Below are 22,429 nucleotides of genomic sequence, written 5' to 3' on the forward strand. Positions count from 1 at the left end.
TCCCTTTTGCCTCCAGTTCTTTCAAATGTTTTCCCTTAGAAATTTTTTTAAACTTATTTCAATAGTACAGGGAAACTTCACACCTAATTACATATTATAAAAATGCTTCTGCATGGCTCTCTTATGTCCTCAGAGTATATAATTATCTCTTCAGTAATGAGAATTGTGTCTCTTTATGTATTTTGTCCTCCATAGTGATAATTCTTATGGGCATATGATATTAACAAAATAAGAATCTTGAAGCTTGTTTAAGTTCTACCAGGACTTGCCATTGAACCTGGGTCTGTTACTTACTCATTAGATTTTCTACTTCTAGAATAATGTTTATAAAGAGAAAAGAGGAATGCCTTGGGGGTAATAACCTCAGTAACTTGCACAATAGTGACGGAAGTACATTAAATAAGAGTAAAGTAGTTGAAGCCGCTCAGATTGGGCACAGTACCCAGTGTATCCTCAAGACTTAATCCTTGGTTAAAGGACTTAGACTTGCTTCTTAGCTGCTAGCTGTCAGTTCTCAGGATTAGCCTTCAGTGACTGACCAGTGTTTTTCAATAACTTCCTTTTTTTTCTTGCTTGGATTTTGGCAGCGATTTATGCAGAAACTTACACTGCAGAGACTCCCATCTTCAAGAAAGGGGACAAAACATGACAGGACTTTGTAGTTAATAAATTGAACATGTCTCAGTGATGCAGTGTGGTTTTCCAAATATAGAGACTAAACAATTGAAATTGTATTCAGACCCATACACAATCATGAACAAGCAGGAACAAAATGCATATAGAAATGCATATGATGGTAAATGGCAGTGTCCCCAAGAAAAAAATTAAAGAAAATCTTTCATTCCAGTTGGTTTGCACTGATGATTTGAGGAGATAAGTTTTTACCTTGAGAACTGTCAAATGATAGTCAACCAAAAATGATCTTCAGTATTAAAAAAATATTCTGCTAGATGTTTCAAAACAGGATCTCAGGATGGTGTTTCAGGTCTCTTGATTGATTTAAGGGTTAGGATGAGGGGGTGGTGCCATATCTAAGTGGTAGAAAGAGAATCCCCAGTACCTTCATTAAAAAAAAAAAAAAGGGTTGGGGTGAATGAAAGAAAACCAATAATGGGTATTCATCAAGTTGATGGGAGTCCTTGAATAAGATAGAAGGATTCTATATTTTGCTGCATGGTCCCTCTTTAAAGCTGATACTGAGATTTTTAAAGTACTTAATGTTAAAGATATCTCTATTTTGTTTTTATCTGGTTCCAGAAAAATAAGGGTCAGGCATCTGAGATAAAATCACAATGGAATTCAGAGAATGACAAAAACAAAGTGTTTGGGAGCCCTTGGTGTGGAGCTTAAAAAGAGTCTAGATTGTATGAAAGATGTGTGATGCAGACAACTCTTGCACCCCACTTCACCATGCTCTGAGCCCCACCTGGCACTCCAAACTCTGCTACAGTGAGGTGACCATCTCCATGCGACCCTCCATCGGCTGTGGCAGATGCAACCCAACAGTGCTTTTCCTTGGGTCACATAACTACCGCTTACTGCCTGGAGACTTCTCTGACACTTGAGCGTGGGATATTCTTGGAATCTTGCAAAATGTTCAGATGTGCCGGGAACTTAATATCTGAGGAGTCTGTCTGTCCAAACAGGGATGGGAACTGACAGATAAATGCTTTTATCTTTCATCCCCTAAGCAAACAGCTCTGACATATTTCATAAGGCTTCTCAGAATGTGTCACGGGCTTGAGTGCCAGTCACCTGTTTGGTGGCCAACTTGACAATATATCCTAGAACCAGCTTTTGTGTCTTTCCTCTTTCACATGTCCTGCTATGGGCTTCTATTCCTTAGAATCAGATGCTCCTCAAAATTATTGGCAATCCAGTCTTTGTCTCAGCTCTTTGGAAAAGACTAAAACAAAAACAGTGAGGATATAGAGGAAGAAAGAAGGAAAAAAAAAAAAACAGGAGTAAATAAATCATGTATTGTTCCTAAAAAAGTAGACAGTTAATTGATTTATGTCCTAAATCAAGGCTATGTTGTTATGAGTAACTTAGAGAAAGTGGGAGAGTTTTACAGGTAACTGGGATTTTCAAGTTCCTGATTGACTGAGAGCACAATCCCCAAATGTCCCATTCTCCAGGATTTTAAATGTGTTGTCTAAATGGAGATCTAGAAAAATATATTTCCTTCCAATCCCAAGGCTCTTTGTCATTATTACATACTTTATGAATTTCATTAATTTACAACAGAAACCATAGGAAAATCATTATCTTCAACCTATAAGGCAATGATTCTAAGTGACAGTAATATTATTTTAGTTTATTCCTACTCAACAGTATATATGTATGTGTGTGTGTGTGCAGGTATGTGTGAGAGAGACAGGAGAGAGAGAGAAGAAGAAAGAGATTTGAGTTTCAGTTTAACTGGTTTTAACTAGTTCATTGGCTATTTTTTTTTTTTAAAGAAAAAAAGGACAGTTTGATTTTGATATAATGTAGGTTCTTGACCTCAACATATTAATGTGGGTTGTTTTTAGTTTATGATTGGTATAAATCCCTGCCACTAACATTAAACTTTATTTATGATCATCTATTTTAAACTTCTGCAAGAAGTAATCTTAGATTCTTGCCTTTATCAAATAAAGCATTTTACTCTAAGGATCACAGTAGCAATTCGACCTACTGTGCATGTTGTCAAATACTTACACTCAATTCCTATGAAAATTAGCACGTCCATAAGATTTAGGTGGAAACTCAACTTTCCCTCATTATTGCCATCGACTTACAAATAAGAGAAATCTTAAAATGGCAAAGTGCATTTGAGCTTCTTCTTAGGATACCATCTATACACATATGTTCTTTGAATTATTTTATTTGTAATTTCATTAGACATTTCAAAACACATCAGAATGAAAACATTTTTCAGTATTTAATTTAGTTGGAACTGTAAATGAGTCTTATTTGTTTTCAGGGTTGGTTTTATTTCATTAAGTCAGAATTATTTGTTTTATAATTACATGTGGAAATAAATAGGCTTTTCACAGACTAATGAAAACACTCACTCACTCAGCTTTATCTCAGATTTATTTGGCTGGCAGAAAGAAAGTAATCTCTCACTCACCTTTACCATATGAAATTAATTTCTCTTTCTCAACACAATAAAAACTTTAATATGAATTCCTTCAAATGAGTCAATATCAGAAACAATTTTAAAGAGCAAAGGAGAAACATGTGGTAAACATATAGCATTAAGAAAGAAATCTGAACTTGAGAGAAAAAAGGTTTTATTTACAATGCCTTCTCACTTTAGAGTAGTTTTTCATTTTAAAAAAATCCAAAGAGAGAAATTGAATAAATAAATTTAAAATGATTGTGCACTTCTTCAATAAATAGAACTTTGTCTTGAGAGATTAAAGTCTAATCCTTACCTTAAATAGAAAAAAAGCAAAAGAAAGAAAAACAAAACAACAACAAAACCAAATCTCATACACATACATACACTTTTAGCAATAATAGAAAAAAGAAACTATGACTTTTTAAGAGCTATAATTTTGTTCCATTTATTTACCTTAGCTTGCATTTATCAAGTCCTTAGTCTTGTGCTGGCTCTACTGTGCTGAGTGTTTTATTTACACTATTTCATTGAATCTTCAAACAACTCTGTCCTCCACGATAATGGCATTATTTTACTATACTTAACTGGGGGTGAATTTAAAATGCAACTGAAACCATCAGCACAGCTTAATTTGAAATTAGAACTGGCATGATTATACTAGTTACACGTTCATCAGAATTTCCAGGGGCAATAACACTAAACTGCGCAGCAGCAGATCAGGTATTCACCAGCATCATGCAGCAATTTCGAACATCTTTATTCACTACTTGGTGGGTCACGGTGGGCCACGCCTCAGCTCCCTCCTCTAGGCCCTTGGTGATTCACTCATTTCCCACTTGCCGGGCCTGTTGGCTACCATCCGCTTGCAGTCGAGTCCCTCCATAGCTAAGCGCTTCTCCCCAAGTCGCTCCTATATCTGTGATCTTATCAAGGCAAGAGTACAAAGGACTGGCCCCCTTACTAACGCAGGCCCTCTTTGAAGGGCCGTCCCATTCCCAGGGCTGCAGCTAGCTTACCACCACGTCAGCAGGGCTGCTGTATAAAAGCAGTGGCTTGTAGCCAAAAGAGCTGCAGGATGCACGGTCCATCTAGGAAGAGTTATATGGGGACTAAGTTCTAAGAGAAAACATTCGAGAGAAAACAAAGCACAAAGACAACAGTGGAGGTAAAACAAGGACACTCGCAGAATGAAAGTCTCTGGAACGTACAACTACAGCAATTACTAAACAGTCCAACTCCAAGCCAGATGGACACGACACCTCACACTACAGGCCTGCTTACCTCAGTTCCTATCGACTTCTACGCTGTTTCTGGTGTTCAACAAAAAATTATAATTCATGCTAAAAGGCAACAAAAAACACATTCTGAGGAGAATAAAAACAAGCATCAGAACCAGATTCAGATATAGTGCAGGTTTTGGAATTATCAGATGGAATTTAAAATAGCAATGATTAATATGTTAAGGGCTCTATGGAAACAGCAAATGACTTGCAAACACAGATGGTTAATTTTGCCAGAAAAACAAAAGCTCTAAGAAAGAATTAAAAATTTCAAAACACTAAACAGAAATATGTCTTTGATGGACTTATCAGTAGACCAAACATGGCTGAAGAAAGAATCTGAGTTTGAAAATTTGTCAATAGAAACTTCCTAAACTGAAATACAAAAAAAAAAAAAAAAAAGAACAACAAAAACCAGGAGAGAACATCCAAGTACCACTGGACAATCTCAAAAGGAGTGACACACCCAAAATTAGAATATCAGATGAAGAGGTAAGAGAAAATAGAGCAGAATAATTAATTGAAACATTAATGGTTAAGAATTTTCCAAAATTAATGATGGAAGCCAAAACTACAGATCTTGAAAGTTCAGAGAACACCAAGTAGGATAAATAACAAAACATCTTACCCCTGGCGTATCATTTTCAAACTGCAGAAAACCAAAGGTAGAGACACAAATTTTGAAAGAAGCCAGAGGGGATAAAAAATACCTTACCTAAAAGGGAACAGGGACAAAAATTATAGTGGATTTTTAAAAACAAAAACCATGTAAACACAAAGAGAGTGGAGTGAAATACTGAGTACTGAAAAAAAAAAATCCCACCATTCTAGAATTCTAAATACTGAGAAATTATTTTTTAAAGTGATGGAGAAACAAAGACTTTCTCAGACAAATTAAAACTAAGGGAATTCTTTGTCAGCAGAACTGCCCTCCAAGGAATGCGAAAAGAGTGCTTTCAGGGTTAAAGAAAATGATATGTTGGAAACCACATCTACATTAGGAAAGGAAGGAATAAATGAAGATAAAATCTTTTATTTTTCTTATTCTTAAGCTAAAAGATTACTGTTTAAAGTAATAATACTACAACATACTGGGTGATTTTAGTGAATGGATAAGTGCAATCAATGACAACTGTGTCATAATGGATGGCGGGGAGGAACTGGGAATCCTCTTATAAGTGACCTTCACTGCAAATGAAGTGGCATAGTGCTGTTTGAAAGTGGACTTAGATTACTTTAAAATGTATATTACAAACTCTAAGACAGTCACTAAATTTTTTTTTTAAAGAAGTATAATTGACACGTTGAGAAAAGAGACAAAATAAAATCATGTGCAATTAAAACCACAGAAAGCAGAAAGAGAAGAAAAAGAAACAAAGAACAAATGCAATGAATAGAAAACAGTAACAAACATGGTAGATATTAATCCACCTATATCAATAATCACTTCAAATGGGAATGCTCTAAATGCACCAATTAAAAAAATAAGACTCAATATTATGAACGAAATCAATATTATGCAACAATTATCAGTAAACAAAGAATGCTGAAACCAAGTCATCAGCCTATGCCGCCACCCCCCCAGTGAGGACAGGCCTGCAGCCCAGCCTCTGCAGCCACTCACAATGGTGCACCCTGAGGGGACTCAGAATAATAAGGGACAAGATACTGGCCCTAGATAGCTAGATCCTTGTCAAAGGAATGAATTCAGTGAGCCCAAATGTTTGCTTCCTCCCGTACATAGAAAAGCACTACATTCTTTAACTTGAGATGCCTAGTTTTCTTTAATTTACAAGTAATCTTTTATTGTTCCAACTACCTGGTCTTTGTTGTAAAGCTCCTATATATCCTAGCTCCTCCCCTACCTCTTTGGAGCAGTTCCTGAGAGCTATGATCTGAGAGGCTGTCGATCTGTCGTCTGGAGTCCTCCCGCCAAATAAAACATAACTCTCAACTTTTAGGCTGCGTATTTATTTCTGTCAGCAATATTTTGCTTACAACAATCCTACTTTAAATGTGAAGACTCAGATAGTTTTAAAGTAAAGAGACGGAGAAAGATATACAATGCTAACAAGAATTAAAAGAAGGCTGAAGTAGCTATCTTAATTTCAAACACAGCACTTCACAATTAAAAACAATTATCATGGATAAAGACAGACACTATATAATGACAAAGCAGCCAATTAGCCAAGAAGTCATAACAATTCTAAACATGTATGCAGCTAACAACAAAGCATCAAAATACATGAGGCAATAACTGATAGAATTGCAGGGAAAAACACACCAATATATGTTTATTGTTGGGGACTTTAACATTTCTGCTTCAGTAACTGATAGATCAAGCAAGTAGGAAATTAGTAAGGTTATAGTTGATCTGAACAGCACCATAAACAGCCACGTGTGGCTAGTGGCTGTGGTATTGTACAGCAGAGCCCTAGTCTCCTGCTGCTCAAAAAGTGGTCTTTGGACAAGCAGCATTGCTTGCTTTGGAGCCTGTAGGAAATCTAAAATCTCCAGACCTACTGAATCAGAATTTTCATCTTTAGCAAAAACAAACAAACAAAAAAACCCCAAAAAAACAAACCCCAGGTGATTTGTATGTATATTAGTTTGAGAAGCACTGATTATGAGAAAACTGAAACATTCTCCAGGATTAGACTAGGACATCTGTTACTGCATATTGTTCAACTCTGATGACCATCTCCATCATCTCTGTCTATTGGTAATATCATTGGCTCAAATTTAGAGGTAAGAACTAGTGACAGCATGGCAGTCTTGTCATCTTCTGGAAGTTTGAAGCAATGCATTTTTACTTCTAAAAGCAATCATCTTTGCAAGCTCCCCAAAATACTTTCTACCCAATACTAGCTACAGCTGTGCCTATAGCAGATTATGCACAAACATTATATACATTCTTCATTCTCAAATCATAATATTTTATATGTGGTAATACCTCAGATATTTGAAGTGTTTATCTTCTGAATAATCGCACATATGCAAAGTAGCATCAGAGTCAGAGGAAGAGTCACAGGAGGTGGGGGAGTGATAAAAAACGGTCATTGGTTCATAAGAGATTATGCATATAATCAAGAAATATAAAAGAGTGGATGGCCCACATAATAGTCACAATGTGCTATCAATGGACAACTTTCCAAATAAAAAGAAAATGAGTATTTATAGTGAGTGCTTTTAGCTGAAACTAAGAGAGAATGGTGTCATCAGAGACAAGGAAACAATAAAGAAATTGTGGCATCTGGCCCTGGCTAACAGATACAAACACGGGAAAGAAAGGGCAGCACACCCTCTGAAGAAGAGCTGGGAGGAGGCATGAAAACGTTTGCAGTCAAGCAATCTGCCCTGAAATCCCCAGCACCCTCAGGGGAATTGCAGGATCTTAAAGTTCTGCAGGACCTAAATGGTCCTGAAAATATTTAGAGACGTAAGCAAACTAATTTCTATTACGACTTGCTTCAGAGAACATCACTGCCTTCAGAAGGGGCGCGCTGAAGGCAGCGCTCAGGACAGACTCCCAGGCTGCGTGCACCACTGCTGTGCAGCCCCAGAGATGCTGGGGTTTATCAAGCACCCAACCTGCTCCCCTGCCAGCTAGGAGCCTGAACATGTAGCAAAGCCCAGCCAGGGATGCCACAGGTTTCCAACCTTTCCTTCCCAGTGAACAGATCAAAAGGTACCCTAATCTTTTGTAGTGTCACAATTTTAGCCAAAGATTTTAAATAACCAAGCAACAGTGAGCCTACTCTGCTAGGTCTTGATGGCTTTTGCATTTTACACTGAGACTTCTTTTAGATTGTTGGGCACACTTGCTAAGAACCCATCTGCAAACCTTGATACTACAGAAAGACATTAGGGCTTCTTAGAGCTCATTTCTAAGTACAGCCTCTGAATAGTTGGATAATGCCAGATAATCCAGTCTGGGGAAAAAAAAATCTTTAAACATTCTACCCAGCAAAGATTTGTAAATCAATTGTTGTAAGTTTAGGTGGAAAGAGTTGGTTGACTTCCTGATCATGTCAATATTTTTGTTTGCCTTCAAAATAAACCCCACATTTATTATTAGAAACATTTCATCATCCTGGATTTTTGGCATATTTTACCTGAGGTGTAGTGGATACAAGCAAATGCTTTGAAAGGTAAAGACATGGTTTTCTAATTGGTATTGCCAGTTATTCGTGATGCAAATAACAGATTCTGTCTGTAGAATGCCCTCACTATTTCAATTTGGCAAGTCCACTCTTTTGCTGTATCAACTGGTGAGCTTGCTCGGAGGAAACAGTGCTAGTATTTTGTGATATTTCACTATATTACTGTATGACCTTATTGTTCAGCCTGAGGATCTGGACGTTACTGAGAATATATAATTTTATTACAAAAGAGACTCAGTGAGAAATGTAACACATTATGCAGACAACATACAAAACTTTAGAACATTAAAGTCACAATCTTCAAATATTGCTTGTACCTGGGATTCTGTTTAAAGTCGAGTATTAAGAAAAGCTCAGAGAATCTTGTGATTTTATTGGGGGTCCAAAGGATGGTCATTTTTATGATTAATAAATGGACACACTGGATTAAAAGATGCAGAATTTCAATAACTGGCATGTATAAAAAACCATATGAACATTCTAGAACTGAAAATAGACTGAAATCAAAAATTCAATTGTTATGTTTAAGGTACACTGTAAGTAAGGAACTCAAAAATCCACTGGCACAAATTCTTGGAATGGTGAACTCCTCTCCTTTATGTGCCATGATAAAAGGCATAGAGGAGGGGGTGCATTTTCATAGTGATATCTGGCATTCACTGTATTAGTAATAAAGATGTTATAAGTACTGCATTTTCTTTTATCTATGCAATGTGGTTTTTATTGAACAGAAACTGAATTCATAGTATAGTTAAATGTGTAAAATTTGTCTCTAGATCTTGTAAGTATTTGTGTGGTCCATGAGTATTCATGTCCATATTCAGAAGGTCACCTCCAGTACTGAAACTATTTACTGTTTCCAAAAAAGTTAAACTCAATCTGTGCATGTTTATATCTAAAGCTTCTACATCTGTATCTATATTTGCATGTTCACATCCATGTCTATCCACAGTTACATAGTTACAGCTGTAAAACCTCTTCCTTGAGCTTGATCTTTCTTGTGCCAATTATGGTTTCCATTCTGGTGTCACAAAGTTAAACTAATCCAGATCTTCCTTTACTGAAGGGATATATCCCTCTTAATTTACCCTGTAGAAGTAGATGGTAGTTATCCAGTGATTATAATTTGCCTATCCACAGTTGTGATCTAGAACATTAATATTCAGTTTTTCCTTCCTTCCTTCCTCCCTCCCTCTTTACCCCCCTCCCTCCTTCTTTTCTTTCTTTCCTTCCTACCTTCTCTCTCTCTTGCTTTCTTTCACATACACAATCACATATTCATGATTATCATCACCTTATCATTATTATTTCTACCACATTAACTAAATAATAAGCAATACTAGAGAAAAATCTAAGTGTAATTTTTGCCATGGAAAAGGAAGATATTTGTAATACAAATGTATTTATAGACAGATCTGTGTTTTCATTTTCCCATGCCTCCACCAAAGCCCATTTCCATAAATAATTAAGAGTCAACTATCCATGATGGTGAAATTATTAAAAATCATCAATATACATTATTAGGCTGTCTTTCCCACATTTTTGACTGATTTGGGACTGTGAATCATCAAGCTGGAAAAATGTTTTATCATTATATATGAACAATCTAAAAAATTAATATCTTAAAAAGTTTATAGCATTTTATACATTTTGAAAGCTTTATTTTAGTAATACATTATTCCAACTACAGTGGCCAGTTATTTCACTGGGTTGATCCAGTGACTATTATTCAAGTCAGTAAACAAAGCTTTTGTTGTTCAACTAGAAACACAGTCTGTGATGGAAATTAAAGCTCTTTATTCTGCAAACCTAGACAGCATAACTGTATATCTTTCATTAGACAAACAATTAGTTGCTGCAAGGATTGGGCAATCCAGAATCTTATTCAAAGTTCCCTCCCGCCTCCCACCCCGACTCTTCAGAGAGACACAATCTCATCATTGACACAAATTTCAGGATTCCCAATTTTAATCCAGTGCTGCCAAAACTAAATCAGTGCTGCCAACATCATTTTAAGCTTTGAGCCATCTTGTAAGATGGAGACACATTATGCTACTATTTTTAAAAGGATAAGTCAGAAAGCCTATATGTATAAAAAACTAAACAGACTTTTATCTCTAGGTAATGAAGAAGTGTCCCTGTGATTCTTCTTTCCTTCTTTAATTTTATCTGATGTTCAGCCTAATTCAATTTTGTCTTTTAAAAAATAATATAAATTTAAACCTGTGAAAAAGTGTATCCAAGGAATAATCAGTGAATATAAAGTAGAACAGTAAAAAGTAGCCGAGGCAAAAACAAAAAGTATCTGTGTATGTTTGACTTTATCACTGAGTAAGCATCAGTTAGTGATGCAATGCACCAAGACTATACATCACTTCTTAAGCCAATGATAAATGTGTGTGGAATCCTATTGATAAAAGACACACTTATGAAACTGTAATGCTTGATTCATCCAGTCATTCATGCAACAGATACTGGCCTCCTCTTAAGCCCTAAATTAAAGTACTGTGTAGGGACTGAGATGCCAGAAGGATGACTGGAACTTGAATTCTGGCTCCAGCAGAAGACAGTGTAAAGCTCAAAAAGTAATCTGAAATACCGTAGGAAGACTTTATGTGAGTGAGAGAGAACAGGTCAAAAAGATTTAGTCAGTGCATTTAGCCTGGATATGAAAGCCTGTTTTGGGAGACATTTCTACAAATTATACATATTTAAAACATTGCAAATACAAATAGTTCCACCAATGCATTTGGTCTTCTAGAACCCATCTTAATAATTTATACTCTAATTTCTCATGTCCTACTCCATTCTAAGATTTTGGGGAGGGGGTTCTAGAGGAGAATTGCTTTTAATTTTTTTTTTTTTTTTCCTTTTGGCTCAACTTAATGGTTAGTACATCATCATTCAGAGTGGAAAGCAAAGGATGCAGCAGATAGTCTGTGAACAATTGCTTAAAAATAAATTTAACAAATGCTGCTAAAGTTCTGAGGATTCAAGGCTATGTAGGAATAAGGAGAGAGAACTTGAACTGTAGTCATTCAAGGTAGAATAAAGTCAAGGACACTTGGGGAGAGGAACCAGCAAATCTAATGTCATGGAAGCAGCGGACATGGTGAGAGATACTTTACGTCTCCCCAAAATATTTGATCTTCAAAAGAACTGAGCAAGTTCCTTGTCTGAGGGCTGGTTAATGAGTGTTCGGTCCTTACAGTCACAGAGGAGTGGTTAAGGAATTTGAGAACAATCTCTCTAGCTTTATTGCAAATGGTTTCTATCTGAGAGATGTCAATAACTCTCTTTGTCAGGTCATAAATTTAAATAGATTCATATTTGATATTTATAACACAGAAAGATTAATTTACATTGTATAGTGTTTACTGGTTTGATACCACACACTTTTTACAGTGGAGAAAATCCTCTCCAGCAAGTACATTATCACATGGGGATGATAAATGGCCATTAAGCTTTCACTCTGTTTTGAAAATATATATTAGAAATGGAGTCTTCAAGAGTGTGCCCATTTATTTACTTAGAAACATAAAGTAAGAAATATAAAGTTAAGGCAAAGAGCAATGTGAAAATTAAGGTGAACACTAGTCATATTTTCTTCTGAACAGCAGATTACAAAAGTACTATTTAAAAGTCATCATTAATGAGGTCATGTCTAATTATATTTTCTAATATTATTTATTCTATTAGTGATACTTAAAGACTGGATAATGTAATTGATATAAATGAAGTTTCAGATTTGAAGAGGAAACTAAATAGCGGTGGATATCATGCTTGCTATAAATATATTCCTTTCATCTGCATCATGTCATTTTGGGAAAATCTCTATATTTCTTTAATGAGCTTGTCTCTAAAGAGAAGACAGTAGTAAATTTGAAGACAAACAATCTTTGGATTATCAAAAAAGCAAAAAATGCAGGGCAGGGTTGCCCTATATTAATACGGTATGACTCAAATTATAATTGCAAGACTGAGTAGTTCCCACTAAGAAGTGGATTCATTTCTTGTTTTGGAAAATATATATGTAAAAATAGGTTATATAATATTCTGAAATCAGTTGAATTTGCTATACAGTCATCAGTGGCATTTATGTGGTTTAGAAGTTTAAATCCTTACACATCCCTTTTGCTTCATTTAAATAGTTATTAAAATCTTGAGTGATTTTCAAATGTCATCATTCGTCTAGAATAAATTCTAAAGTAAATTTTTTTTAAACTAACATAAACGCATCCAAATCTAAGAATATTGTTCATTCTGATTCAGGGCACATTCCCCAAGTAGTTATTAGGCAATCCCTTCCAAAAAACACAAAAAGAAATTTATCAGAATAGAAAAATCATGAAAAGACCCAAACATCTTTGTATTTTACCTCATTTAACATCTATTTAACAAATTTTGAGGCACTCAAGGGCCTCCTCTGTGATATTTTCAGTGATTTTTGGGAACAGACAGTTGAGGTACTATGGACAGAAGAAGTATCACACACATTTCCCAATTCCATGCAGAAATGAAGGTGAAGGTATTGACACAGTTACATAGAATCAAAGAGCAGCGAGAAGTAATCAGAACTTGTTTAGCCTTAGCTAGTCACGTTTTCTCTAGGACTAGGTACTGTTAAATCAGTTCTTCTGGGGACAAGGTTCTAGGTGGAAGCTTTGCCTTTAATTTTTCTCTCTCTTTTCTTTCACAGCAAGCCAACCCAACTTAATGGGAACTGAGGGAAAAAAGAACATTTCAAACTCTCATTTCCTGCCCATAATTTTATTTAATGGTAACATACTTCAGTTCTTTAGATATAGGCAGTCACCATTTAAGATCCAAATCGCGGTGCACAGTAAAAAGAAGAGATTTCATTTCTATTTTATAAGAGCTGAGCTTATGGTGAGATGGGATGAAAAGACATAGTACAAAACAAAAAAACAAAACAAAACAAAAAAACCCCAAGACTGTTCTCCAAGGCCTCATGGAGAAAAGATGGGCTAACAACAACAAAAAAATTAGAAAGAGATCGTTGTGATAGGTGTGCTAACACATAGATCTGAGCCTCAAAGTATATACAGGTTGGAAGGAAAAATACCAGTCCTGCACCAGGGTGAAATTTTAAAAACTTTCTAGTAGTGTGAAGGAAAAGCTGGGCTGGGCTAACAAGATAACTCACAAGTCTAGGAATGTGAAGGAAAAGCTGGGCTGGGCTGGCAGGATAACTCACAAATCTAAGTATCAGAATACTGATCTGAGTTCTGCTGGATTAACTCGTAAATCTAAGTTAATTAGTGTTGGTTTGCTGTTCATGTTTTTTGCTAGCCAGCTGGATTTTCAAAGAGATATATCTGGCTTTGGAATGTTGGTTTGCTGCCTCCCTACCTCCACTTTTGTGATAATGATGCTGCTAAAGCTGTTCCATGCCTATTGGCTGAATACCCCAAGCTTGTAATTTACCCTATAAAACCTCATGCGCACGTCTTGGAGGTGCTCAGAGCTTTGGAGCAAAAGCCCCTCTGAGCCCGCCGGCATAATACATCTGAGTACTCCAACCCTCCAAGTGGTGCTTGTTTCTTGGCTGGCCTGTCGTTTCCGTAACAGTAGCATCCCATATGCCACTGGTGAAGAGAAACATGTCAGCCTCCCCAAGGATGAGAAGTATCCCTTGAACAGCAGCAGAGCAACTACTTCCTTCTGTGAAATTAGCTCCCCTGCCTGCAACCAAAACCCTAAATTAAAAGAAGGGGAGGGACAGCTTGGTTTTATAGTCTCCAGCTATATAAACAAGTACAGCCAGCTACAGGAGAAAGTCCTAGACCAGAAATGGTTACAATGCACCTAACAAAAGCATGTTAACCAATAAAACTGGACATTAATTACTTCTGTACTAATTACTTAGTACAGAAGACAAGCAACCCTTCCATATTAGTTTGCTAGGATTGCCACAACAAAATGCTATAGACTTGGTGGCTTAACCAACAGAAATTAATTTGCTCACAATTCTAGAGGCCAGAAGTCCAAGATCAAGGTGCCAGGAGGGTTGAGTTCTTCTGAAGACTCTATCCTAGGCTTGCAGATGGCCACCCTCTGCTGCCTTTTTACATGGTTGTTCCTTTCTGGGTGCCTCTGATGTCTCTTCTCTTCTTATAAGGACACTAATCATGTTGGATTAGAGCCCCAACCTAATGACTTCATTTTTAACTTAATACCTCTTTAAAGGCCTTATTTCCAAATAAGATTATATAAGAAGTACTGAGGATTGGGACTTCAACTTATGAATTTGGGGTGGACACAATTCAGCCCATATAACAACTTCTCCCCATAAAAGACAAGAAAAACCTCTTAGAATAAATCATTTGACATTAAGTCTTTTTTTCCCCTCCTAACTTCCAATTTAGTAACTTTCTAGATTTCAAAAAAATCTAGAAATAAGGTTTTAAAATCTTTATAAGCTTGCTAAGGACATGCAAAAAAAGGCAAGTGCTACAGGAAGGTGAAACTCAACTGCTGTACAATTGAGAGAGCTTTTGCTCTGCTGATTGTGGGCCATTTTTCTATATAATAAAGAGAATGCTTTTGTGATTTAAAAAGAGCCTATAGACATATTTAGGAAGTGTGGTTAAGTACTGAGACTGTCATGGCCTTCACACTGCATTACACATAAGCATTTTGGAGGACTGACCTCAGCCCATGGGAGAATTTCCATGAGGTCTAATCCAATGCCAACTCTTGTCTTCCAATCTGTATATACAGTATAGACTTACTCATTTACAGCTATTGATTCAGAAATGGACACATGAGCTAATTTGGTCCAAGCAAGATTAAGCCCAGCATTTTTGGCTGCTGGAAAAAGAGAATTCTTTTCCTTTCTGAACAATGTGGTGGGCGGAAGTAAAGCTTGCAACTATTGCAGTAGCAGTGTGACCATGAGAAAAGCAAGTCTAAGAATGAAACTTTTAGCAGAGGAAAAAAGAGCCGATAGAATTGTAAAAAAAAGACAAAACAAAAAATGAGTTAGACTTAATCAGACTATACCCAAGCCCCCTACCTCCTGACTTTTAAATTATGTAAACTAATACTTTTACGTTTTAAGAGAGTTTAAGATATGCCTTCTGTGATTTGCAACCAAAACTATCTTTACTAATATACCTTATAACTTCCAACTAACAACCTAAGTGCTATCTGTTTTCTTTTTTATTCTTGTTGCAATACAAGAAAAGCTGTATTTTTTAAAAATAGAACTCGGTTACATAATTGTGGCTATATACACTATTAAGAAAACCAGAACTGAAAACTCAGAACCGACCGCTGACCATCATTTGGGAAAATGATTTCACTACCCTGTGCCCTTGTACTTTTATTTTTGCTAATATCCACCTCCAAGAAGCATGATAGATATCATTAAAGCACTAACTATAAAGTACTTTAAGCTATTTAAAATTACGATTCAGAGAGTAATATAAAGTACATTAGTATATAGAAATAATAATGAGTCAAACAAGGTTAACCACTGGATCGAAAGTCTCTATTCCACTTTCTCCTACTATTCACACTGAAACTAGTCCTGAAATGAGGCTAATGAGGTACAAACGTAGAACTTGATAATCAAATCCAAAACCAAAATATAAAAGTAGTAGCTCCCTCTCCAGGAAAATTAAGAATTTAATCATTTTCTTTCCAGATTGAGATTGGATCCTGGCCCTTACTAGCAAAAGAAAGGTTTCTAAAAGAGGGATGAAACAAATTTTATAGCATATAGAAATAAAGACATTATATATATTATTTAAAATGACAAGAGTGATTCTCACATTCATAATTGAAAACTATAAGGAAACTCTGGGAAAATGAAATTCAAGACTTGGCAGTAAGTGGGAGACCTCAGGAGGTAGGCAGCATTTCTCATATTCTCATTGAGCAAGTGACTGTCTTGTCAGAGTGAAGACCTCTGTAGATATCTGTAATGTGATGGTCATTATCAGGATACAGACAACTTCCTAGTGACAATCACATGATTTGGTATTTTCTTAGCATTATTCAGTCTGACTTTGCTGACTTTTCAGGATATTTCTCAATTTCATACTTAGGAAGATATTTGAAAAGTAGTCATCATTCTCTCTCACATTGTCTACTTATAGGAGTCAGACACACTTATAAAATATTGTACTATACCAGTTTTTCTAGTATCCCCAAGATATAGATGAGCACAAGGCAGCAGTCAATGCTGAATGTCCTTTTGTGACTTCAGGGAGAGGGCGGTGAGGACTGCAGCAGTGTGCTCTGAGGGGACACAAAGTACACCCTGGATGAGCTGAGAAGAATCGAATCTCAGATGATCCGATCTGATGCTCTTCAAAAATTATTTACATGTATTTCTTTACAGAATTTGGATCTTCAGAATTTATCTGACCAATTACCTACCACACTTAAATATTTTTCCCCAGGTTTAATTGTCATATTATTCTATGTATGTTTAAGGTATACAACGTAATGATTTGATATATCTTTACGTGTATATTACAAAATGATTAAGGGCAAATAGGCTAGTTAACACATCCATCACCTCACACAGTCACAATTTTTTTTTTATTAGTGAGAACTTTTGAGATCTACTCTCTTAACAACTTTCAGATATACAATACAGTTAAATACTTTTGTGAATACCCCCGTTTGACATCCATGTAATAGATGGGAGAAAATGATGAGCTTGTTCTAATGCACTCTGTAAGTAAGAAGAACTAATGACCTCTCTATTATACGTAAGATTTCTGTGTTCATTTAGCGTTGTTCCTAATTAGATTTCTACAGTTGCCTCAGAAGGTACCCAAATGTATTTGCCTGCCCTCTGTGAGGCAAAGCTCAGCTTCCACTGAACCGTGCATGTGGGAATGAAAACACTTTTTACTATGCTCCTCAGGTATGGCTTTGAATGCATTTTTAGCAACATTCTTCTGAAAGGCAGTAATTCCCCATTTATAACTCTATCAATTGAATGGGCAGTCATATTCAATTATTTGCACTTGGCAGAATATTCATAGGCAAAGACACACAGCAAATCACAGTCCAAAGAAACCATACAGAGTGACTCAGAGTGCCGTGACCTTAAATAAACAGTCCCTTCATCTTAAATCGGCAGTGGCTGGAGAGTACACTGCTTCAAGACATCCAAGGATAAACAAAACAGATGTAGCCCCAGCCCTCCCAGAGCTCTGGTCTAGTGAGAGAGACAGACAATGAAGTAAGCACTTAGAAAGGAACACGAGGAGGACCAGGAGAGGAGACAGAGTGCTGTGGAAGACAGGGTGGGCTCCTGATGCCTGGAGGAGGGACATCCATGGGTATACCTAGATTACTATTCAATTCTGAACTTCAAGGATCAGATCTGATCTGAATTTATAGATGTGAGTGTCGCCAGCATATACAGTGTGTAATAGTTAAAACCATGACAGAGGAAGAGGATGACCCACTAAAGGGCCAGCATCCAAAGGAGAATCCTGGGTAACACCCAACTTTAAAATATAAGCTCTTTCCCCAGGGTTTCTCAAAACATTATACTGATCTCACCCTAAGTAAAGATGGGAACAGTTTCAGTGGCACTAAATATATTTAATAATTTTTCGACAGACCCTGGCATCAAGCGGACCTGTGAATAACAGTGCCCTCTGATCCTTTTCTGAATGCTTCTCAGCATCACCTCTAATTTATTCCTGATATTTCTTCAAGATTGTCATTGTTTTCTATCTCAAATTATGATGCTTGAGAGATCCTTTTGTTTTTCGATAAGAAGCAGACTCTGGTGATTAAAAATAGTTTCAAACCTCAGAGTTATGCCTCAATTATGTAACTCCTTTTATAGTAGATGGCTGCTTCTTGGAGAAAGAAAAAGGATAAATGATTCCTCAGGTCCAAAATATCCTAGTTGAGAACTCAAAGCTCATGATTGAGAGGGTGGTGAATCTGTATATAACACAGCTCCGCTCATTGCTTTGTGTAACAGATCTCTTGGGGATTGAGGGGAGTTTTGTTCTGTATGACTTTGTCAAGTGAACTAGCATATGGGTGTTCTCTGAGGCCATTTACAGTGCCCTGAAGCAAATAGGAAGGCAAGACTGATGTCTTTACCTGATAAAATCTTTAGGGAAGATTAGTCTCCTAAAAGTACGTCTGCATTTGATCTGATAACAGGCGAACAATTTCACTTCACCTTAGGCAGCAAAGACAAGAAAAGAAAGTACAATTTCTCCCGTTCTCTTTGATGGATTTTCTTTTCTCTCTGTTAAAATGAAATTATCTCCTTCAGACAGTCTAATATATTTCGGGGGGAAAAAGCCCCAGATTTCTATTATATATATGTATACTCTATGACTTGACCCGTGGGGATGAGACTCACCTGCAGTAGAAGTTATCCCAAGGATAACTTGCTATCAACTTTATTCGAAGCAGCTGAGCCTCAAGGAAGCCAGGCTCTTCTCACTTTCCTTTGGAATCTAAATTTAACAGCTATTTTAGCCATCAAATGACTTTAGGTTAAGACATTTTCTTGCTGTTACCAAGTCTGCTGACTTTGAAAATCATATATCCAAAATATCAATTAGCATTTTCTAGGTGCTCTCTGCAAATCTAAATTATGGAATCAAACTTCTTTCTGTAGCCACGTTGATAATGATAAGCTGATTAGAAAGCTGGTATCAGTGGCACAGCTGAGATCTCAAGGTGAATTAAGTACGTACTATTACAGAACTTCAACATCTAAAACGGGAACAAAGTGGGAGTTGTTAGAATGTTATTTTGCCTTTGACACCAATCCTAGGGAATTATGTGCTCCACCAGCTCAGGCAGAGAAAGGTTTTAACTGTTCACGTACCTGGAGTCTTCTGGAAAGAGGTAGACGGTCTTTCTATCTTGTGCTGCAGGTGGAATGCAGGCTGATTTCCAGCAGCACATGGATTAGGTGCTACTGCCAAGCTGTTGAGCTGGTACCACCTCCTTCAGTCCATCCTACATGCTCCTGCCAGGACAACTCTCCTAAAGCACAGCTCTTGTTCCGTTTTCCTCCTTCTCAAAATCCCCGGGCCTGTCCAAGTCTGATGACCACAGGCTCTGACAGGTATCCACAGAGCTCCACCAGCTGGTGCCTTATTGCTCACTGTCCTCTTTGGCATACTAGAGAGGCTTGGGTGAAACAAGCACTGTTTTCAGTACGTGCCCCACAGCTCCCTCACCCTGGCTTTTCCCCACATTGCTGTCTCTACTTGGAACGCTGGACCCAGCCCCCAGCCCCCAATTCCCACACTTTGATAGTCCAGGCCTATCAAAAATGGCACTTTCTTTACAATGATTTCTTGATCCCTGATCACTTTTTTTGAATTCTCATGGTGTTTTATTTGAAAGTTTCTAATTTGCACCATTTTTTTCTTTCTATATTTCAATTATTACTGGGTTTGTCTTATCCCTCCAAAAGAATCAAAGTCCAGGTGGGCATAGATTCTCTTTTACTCTAGAAGTACAATTAGTAAAGATTTAGGCAAAGAAAGATTTGCTTTTGATGGAACTCACAGCTGTATTTTTTTTTTCTAGCAATGTCCATATTTAAATAAGGTTTATTCTTGGCTCTACTGTGGATTGTGAATAATTGAGTTTTGCTTGATGTTGATAACATAGGCCTGATTTGAAGCTACTGAATTTCTGTGACTTAGTAAAATAAGAGTACTTTTTTAAGAGGGGGTATATTGAGAAGACATTTGTTTTAGGCATTAAAAAATCTGCCCATTTTGGGTTGTCAGGCATGGTGGGATAAATTTCAAGTCAATATCTCTATTTTATTCCCCAAATGTTCCATTGTGGTTTCCAATAGAGTCTTTTTTGTCTAGCTTAAACTTGGTTGCATGTTATCTAAATTAGTAATCATGTTGCTCATTAAAACAAATGTGCTCTGGTGGTGGTAGAAGAATTAAATTCAATTTAGCAAAAATGCATGGAGTACTGACTGTGTAAGATGACGTTAGGGAATTACATAATGAAAGCAGTCGATTTGCTCAAGTGGTTTGAAATCTAACAGCCCAAGTTTTAAGCCAGTTGCACCAAAGCAGTTGGAGAACATTTTGCCAGGAGTTGTGAACATGCACTGAGTCGGAATAAAGACATTAGATTTGTTTAAATTTCCATTTATTTATACCACTATACAAATAGTTATTTGATTTGTCTTATTTTAATGTCTTTTCAATCCTATTCTAAAACATACACCTGGAGCAATATATATTTGGACAATACAAAATTGTTACAGCCTAAGCTTCCCCGAGGGCACTCTGGGCTTTGGAATATTTTACTGTCCTCACAGGGTCAATGACAGTACCAGCAACCGAGGAACAAATAGCCTTCATAGAACACATAGCCTTCATAGCACATTTCCATAGCTCGACTGATTATGCCATGTAAGTTTTACTAAAAGCAAAACTGTCAAATTGGGAAATGCCAGCATTCTGTGTCTGTTTTTGATGCACTACAGAGCACTCATGCTTTATCCACCTTAATGATAGGACTTGTCCGATGAGGACCTACTCACGTTTTGATTATTTGGTTTTGAGTAGGGCTTCTATCCTCCAGACTCCCCAGAGCTCTATGGAGCTCTTAGAACCAAATAATTTTGGAGGTAGGAAGAACTTGGTGACCTATCTAACTTTAATTTCACATTTTCTAGGTAAGATTTTGAGATCCATATGGGTTAATTGCTCAAGGTCATTTTGTTAATTTACTGTGACTAGAACTCATCTTTTCATATTTCTAGCTCAGTGAACAATGAGTCTTCTAGGGGAAGCAGTTACAAAGAATTCTAGTCACCATCAGCTTTGTGAGGTATTTGGTAGGTTAAAAATGGTTATTAATGAAGGACTGGCCCTCAGTTAACTTCCCATGTGCTGCACTGTTTCAGCACTTTTTTTTCCCCAACATAAATGTTTCTTTTGAAGGCTTCTCTTTGTAGTTTTCTCTAAAACTAATTTTCCCGTCAGTGCTCTTTATCCCATGTTCAGTGGTTCTTTTACCTTTATCTCTGATGTGAAACCTTATCAAAGGTACCTTTTTTTCCCCTAAAATATTAACTATATCTCAGCCATAGAGTATCTTTTATCTAGCACAGCTGTAATATCTTCAAAGTATTCCTGCAGATTAGTTATGCGAGAATCCATCATGGTTCGCCGTCTTCAAGTGATGCTGTAGCACTTTGTATAAGACGACTGTTTTTGGCCAACCCCCTGGTGTCTTCATTATTTCAATTAACACAGAATGATTAGAGAGAAGAAACCATCACTTGAGTTCTAGTGGTCAATGTTACTAGTGGTAGATGTTCAGATTGCCTTCAAATATAATAAGAACTCTTTTGTCTTAAGATCTACAATTATATGCTTCCTGAAAACTTAGTTTTTCTCAGAAAACACATCAATATCTTTAGTATTTCTATATCCTACATTTCCCTATCCTATTGTTTCACGTTAGTGTAAAGATGAGAATAACAGGTACAGAGAAAAGATTGTAGTACTGAGATACTGGATAAGGAAAAAAAAAGAGGGGAACATTGCTTTATCTCGTATGGGAGAGGGTAACTGTGTTTGTACGGATTGTTACTCTTTGGCCTGTGAATTCTTTCCTCTCTATTTAATTTCTGGAAGAGAGGCATTTGCTTGTAAGGTATTTTATATTTCATTATGAAATAATAAGAGAGTGAAAGCAAGCTTGATTCAATTACAGCTCTCCAAAGATAGAGGATGTTCAAGTTCCAAATTTCGTGTCGTACAATAGAACTTGTCAATTAAAAGTAATAAAGCCATGGCTGGAGCAGACCCGTGAGCATTTTTAACTGGCTCTTGGACACATTCTTTGAAATAAATTTG

At 36.7% G+C, this 22,429-nt stretch overlaps 1 protein-coding gene and 1 long non-coding RNA gene across 5 annotated transcripts in view; one reads left to right on the forward strand and one right to left on the reverse strand.

Annotated features, from left to right (window-relative positions):
• Positions 1 to 22,429, forward strand: part of LOC106729935 — a 303,006-nt gene that overhangs the window by 206,449 nt on the left and 74,128 nt on the right. The window contains exon 7 of one of the 4 annotated variants that reach the window (XR_004321767.1): positions 1,258 to 2,197. The exons of the other annotated variants lie outside the window; for them this stretch is intronic. This is a non-coding gene — a long non-coding RNA (uncharacterized LOC106729935). Of the gene's footprint in view, positions 1 to 1,257; positions 2,198 to 22,429 lie in introns of those variants that run through there. 4 annotated transcript variants of the gene reach the window in all.
• FUT9 (fucosyltransferase 9) overlaps positions 1 to 22,429 on the reverse strand; it is a 78,941-nt gene that overhangs the window by 25,584 nt on the left and 30,928 nt on the right. The window lies entirely within an intron of this gene.

This window comes from Camelus ferus, chromosome 8, assembly GCF_009834535.1.
Source record: "Camelus ferus isolate YT-003-E chromosome 8, BCGSAC_Cfer_1.0, whole genome shotgun sequence".
Classification (NCBI taxonomy): Eukaryota; Metazoa; Chordata; class Mammalia; order Artiodactyla; family Camelidae; genus Camelus; species Camelus ferus.